We start from the raw sequence: 5864 nt of genomic DNA, 5'->3' as shown, positions 1-5864 counted from the left end.
AGTTCTTTACTGGAATTACCAGCTTTTTCTATTTGTGATGTGTAGTATTGGCTTTTCTTGGAAATCAACTTTCTTTTAAAATCTGAAAGCATAGCTTTGTACTTATCTTTTTCTGGTGCTTCGTAATGCTGTCGCCATATTCTTTCTTGCCTTCTGCAAGCCTATTTGTCTAGTCTTAGAGCTTCTGAAAACCATGGAGCTGAAGGGGTTTTCCTATTTTTATTAATCATCGTAATAGGAGCAAGTTTCAAACAATTAGACTCTAACCATGTAGTATTGTTTATGGTTGAGGAGTCTGCCTCTAACTCCACGTCCGGCTGGGTTTGGGCTAAATGGTCCACAAGCGACAAAGGATCAATTTTGTGCCAGGATCTACCAGTGGTCCTGGCGTAGGCCGGGCTAGTGGTGCCATTTGTTGTCTGGAGGTGCATGTTGCAGCATCTCTATGTGATTGTCACCATATTTGTGCCTGTCAAGGAGCTTATATCTAAAAAGAATGGCATGATGGTCAGACCAAGTTAGTGGAAGAGTAGATATGTTAAAGATGGTGGGATTGTTGGAAAAAAGACCATCTAGTGTATGTCCTGCTAGATGGGTAGGTTTTTAGATAAGCTGTCTGAGACCTAGTTCTGATGTCCTTTCTAGGAGCTCCTCTGTGTCTTTATCTTCCAGCGCTACTAAATGGAAGTTCCAGTCTCCTAGAAACGTAAAAAAAGCAGATTGAAGACTTAGCTCTAGTAGTGAATTTAGGTTTGCTAGTAAGTATGTTCTAGGACCGGGAGGGTGGTAGATCAATAGATCATTAATTGTTTCTTGTCCTTGTGTTGAAATTTTAAAAAGGAAAGACTTGCAGGCAGATGAACAGACAATTGAGCAGTGGGAGCTTAGTTCAATTCTATGCATTAGAGCAAGTCCACCACCTCTGTTCAATTGTCTATCGTGTCTAAATACTTTATAGACATGAGGGACTGCAATGTTAAAATCAGGTTCAGAGGTGGCATTGTCCCACGTTTCTGTTATGAACAGTATATCAATGTTATTGTCAGTGTTGAGGTCGGTGACTTAATAATTATGTTTTATAAGTGACCTGGCAATATTAAGTGCTAGCTGTAGTTCACTACGCACTATTTTGAAGAGGTAGCTTCAATGTGTACATTTGATGTCAAGTTTAAGGACTTTTGTATTTTTATGTTGCATCCCAAGCATTGTGAGTATTCCGATTTTATTAGATCCTCAACTGTAAAAACACGTTGCAAGCCTGTCGTCTGGCGGGCAGAGAGCTCTTAAGCTGTCTCCTGCGTTGTGTAACCGTAGCGTATCTTCAGTGCCTGAACCAGGGTTTCTGGCCCTGGGCCCAGTCCAGGCCTGGCCAGAGGCAGACGGGCTTGCTTTTGGCACGACTTTGGCACGCCCGCTGCGCGCGTCCTCTCCAGCGTGCCTCTAAATAGGTGCATGTGGAATCTGGACCGCTAACCAGGGCAGATGTGAGTGCCCGGATGTACTGTCTGACGCAAGGTCTTCCCTCCGCACAATCGGCATAAGCCTCGGCGAACTGGAGAAGCCTCAGTGGAAGTGTGCAAGGTTGCGAAACAGGTCAGAATAACACAGTTAACATGAATCAACATTTAAAAGCATGTCCCCGTAATATTAAAAATGAAGCAAAATAGAATGTGCAAGATCGCAATGTGCAAAATAGCAGGAGGATGAGGAGAGCGACCGGAGTAGAGTGAGCAGCGTGGCGTGGTCTTGCAAAACAGCAGTAGGAGACCGCTGCGCAGCCTATCCAGGGTGCCTCTATATTTTTTATTTATTTTACAAAGTTTTATATAGTGCAATCTTGACCCGAAGGTATTGGGTATCAGAGCACTTTACATAGCACCATTAATTTTTGTTAGGCAGGGGAGATTAAGTGATTTGCACAGAATCACAGGATTTTTAGCTTCATTGCCGATACTTGAACCCGGTTCCCCAAATTCGAGGTCGACCGCCAGAACCATTAGGCCAACTGTGTAAGTGTCAAATAGAGCCTCGCCATCCCCAGAACATACCAAATATGCGTAGCCAATTCTGCCAGGTTGGCACCTTATCCGTCTCCAGGAGAGTTAGTATGGATTGGTGTGTTCCCTCAGTGCGAGGGCTAAATGACGACACCATCGAGATTTAAGTGGGTACGTGAGTGGGTTGGTGAATCCCAGTATAGTATATGTGGGAAATATGGGTAACTATATTTTGAAATAAGTATCTATATTGGTCAAAATATCGTTCCACAGGACAAGTAACAAAGTTCCAGGAGAGTTGTAACGCCTCCAACACCTATCACTGCACACTTGATTTCCTCTATACAATAAAAAAAGTATCAGATACCAATAAAGGGCAATTTTCGTTGCAGATTCTATGTTTCAGGTGTCAGTGGCTACGTGTCTTGCTCAATAATAAATCCTGAAACTCCTTGGGGGACAACTGTCTGCTGAGTTCAAATTTCCCCCAGACCTGCGTGGGAATTTTTGATCTGGTCTCCTCTTGTAGCAATATCTCACATAATTCAGTAATGTGGCGTGTGTCAGAATCTTTGCTAAGAAGCCATCGTTCAAATTTCGTCAAATGCTGCTGTGCAGCTTCCCTGACTGCAGGCTCCATCATCCAATGTCTTATCTATGTGTAATGAAACCGTTCCTTTTCAGCAATAGCAAAATCAGCTCACATGGAATCGAATGGTATGGGGCCTTCCGCATCAAAGAAGTGGCCTATAGACCGATATCCTGCCTGCTGCCGGGTTCCGATCAGAGCCCCATCCAGACCTGGCGAGAAATCCCTATTTGCCACTACCGGAGTCAAGTGGGAAGGAAATGTTGTGAGGCCTTTTCGGGTCGCCTTACCATCCCGGACTCTCAGGGTGGGTGCGGCGTCACTCATATCTAAGAGGTGACACAAAACCACCCTGCGTGGCTTTGGATGGCCTCATAGATATGGAGTAAGGCAAGGTCGCACAAAGCGCTGCGTAGCCTTACTCTTCATCAATGAGGTGTTCCATGGGCATTGCTGTGGGTGTTCCCACGCAACAGCCATGGACTATGACACTGCCCCAGATGTACAAAGTCACATAAACCTGGAACAGCGCCAAAATCTTTCACCTCCCTAGAGTAGGCATAAAAAGCATAAATGTTTTCATTTCTCCTTGTTGTTTCCTCTTTCCATGTGTGCTGCATTCTGCAGCACAGATAGGATGAGGTAAATGCCTCCATGGATTGTTTTTATACAAGAAGATATCCCTACCTACACAAGGACAATCCTACCAACAACGCGAAAACCCTTTCACCATGGTGCAAGGGTGCCTGCGTTGGCACAAGGCATCAAATTGTGCACTCGCAGAAAGGACAGTAAAGCAGCGTATCTTGTAGATACAATGCGTTCCTGCCGTTTGGATTTGGCATAGGGCACCACAGAAAAAAGACTTCTGGTGCTGCCCTACACCAAATCTTTGTAAATGAGGACCTTAGTGCAAGAAAGTGTGAGAGAACCTTTTAAAAAGAAGCTATTGGAATTCGAGGGAAGAATTATCTTTCACCACTTTCCAAGGTCACCAGCCGCCACTGCCCCTATGCCAATATGACTAAGCCATTGAAATGTCATATTGTTTGAATGTATAGCTCTAACACGGCCCAAAGTCGGCTTCAATGCACTAATCTGAAGGGTAAGACGAGGACATCAAACTTGGAAGCTCCAGGTGAGGATGCTTGAGTTATCTTGTGCTGTCAGAGAAGAAGGTAGTTGTGTCGGTGATGGATCAATTAAGAGAGGGTATTGATATTGGCCGGCCACAGGCTCTGGTCATGTTAGACCTGTCCGCCGCGTTCGACACGGTGGACCATGACATCTTGTTGACCCGTGTCGAAGCGGCAGGCATTGGGGGCACGGCCTATGCTTGGCTCCGTTCTTTTTTGACGGACAGGGAACAGGCTGTCCATCTTGCTAACTTCACTGCTCCTCTTAGGAGGGTGACTTGCGGAGTCACCCAAGGATTTTCCCTGTCCCCCTTGCTTTTTAATTTATACATTTCACCCCTCATTTTTACTTTACAGCAGATGGAGGTCTCGGTGTTTAATTACGCCGACGACCTCCAACTTGTTTTCAACCTTTCCTCTTCTCCTTCCTCGGCTTCTAACTTCCAGAAGGTTATGCTTTTTATCCAAGGGTGGATGAACTGCAACCACCTCAAACTGAACCCGGACAAGACCGAATTGGTCCTGACGGGGGGTGGTTGCAGTCCCTGGTCTCCTTCCTTCTGGCCCTCTGCCCTTGGCCCTTCCCCTCTTCCTGTTTCCAAGGTTAAAACCTTGGGTATTTTCATCAATCCCATGCTTACCCTTCATACGCAGACCAATGCAGTTGTATCTGCCTGTTTTTTCTCCCTTCGGATCATCCGAAGGGTCGCCCGCTTCTTCTCAACTGCTGCACTCAAGCTCATTCTCATGGCCATGGTGCTTTCGCGCCTTGACTATGGGAACGTCATTTACAACGGTGCGCCGGCTTACCTGCTCCGCCGGCTCCAACAGATTCAAAATCAGGCGGCTCGCCTGATCTACGGACTCCCCAGGTTCAATCATACGACCCCCCTGTTGCAGTCTCTCCATTGGCTCCCAGTGAGGGAGAGGGCCCTTTTTAAGCTTGGATGTATCACCTACCAGGCCAGATCAGGGACCGCTCCCGTTTTCTTGTGCGAAGCCATTTCCCCTTACCTTCCTTCCCGAGAACTCCGTTCCACTCATTTGGCCCTTCTGTCAGTCCCTCGTTTTAGAAAACAGAAGTCCGGTGGGGCCAGATTTGCAGTGCTGGCTCCTTCCTTCTGGAACTCACTCCCATTTACTCTTAGGTCGTCATCTTCCTACCTGGAATTTCGCAAGCATCTTAAGACCTTCTTGTTCTCCAGATCTGTAGCTGTATAGCCCTCTCCCCCGCATCCACTGGTCTTCTGCTATCTAGCGCCATGAAACCGATTCTGGTATAAGAGCGCTCTATAAATATTTTAAAATTCAAAATTCAAATTCAAGTGATCAGAGGTGAAATAAAATGTATATTGTAAAAAAATGAAAGCATAGAGACTTTACAAGCCACCTTCACACACCTCAATGAATAATGGTGGTCGTTAACACATCATTTTTGATGCCGGGCAGATTTAGGGGGACCAAACAATATGGACGACTTGTTCATGCCAGGCACCACTGTAGCCCTCAACATGGAGATTGATTCAACCAAATGAAGCACACGTCTGTTCCAGCTCCTGCTCTCACGAGTCCAGAAACCGCTGTTAGAATGGGATGCGACATGAGTAACAAAGGGTCAGTCAGGGTCATCTGCTGACTTTATGAACCCAGAGCCCAGTGTTTGTAAGGGTGGTGCCAGGAGTAACAAAGCACACGTCTGTTCCAGCTCCTGCTCTCACGAGTCCAGAAACCGCTGTTAGAATGGGATGCGACATGAGTAACAAAGGGTAAGTCAGGGTCATCTGCTGTCTTTAAGAACCCATAGTTCAGTGTTTGTAAGGGTGGTGCCAGGAGTAACAAAGCACACGTCTGCTCCAGGTCCTGCTCTCATGAGTCCAGAAACCGCTGTTAGAATGGGACGTGAAAGGAGTAACAAAGGGCAAATCTAGGCCATCTGCTGCATTCCGGATCCCAGAGAACAGTTTTAGCAAGGGGTAACAATGTGGACCATCTGCTGACTTCATGAACCCAGGCACCCGTGTTTGCAAGGGATGTGCCAGGAGTAACAAGGGGTCATGTGATGCCTTCCTGAACCCAGAGGCCAGTGTTATCTAAGGGCGCACCAGGGGCAAAAAAGGGCAAGTCAGGGCCATCTGCTGACTT

Source organism: Lissotriton vulgaris, chromosome 4_1, assembly GCF_964263255.1.
Source record: "Lissotriton vulgaris chromosome 4_1, aLisVul1.2, whole genome shotgun sequence".
NCBI classification, from domain to species: domain Eukaryota; kingdom Metazoa; phylum Chordata; class Amphibia; order Caudata; family Salamandridae; genus Lissotriton; species Lissotriton vulgaris.
Note: the sequence above shows the minus strand (reverse complement) of the source record.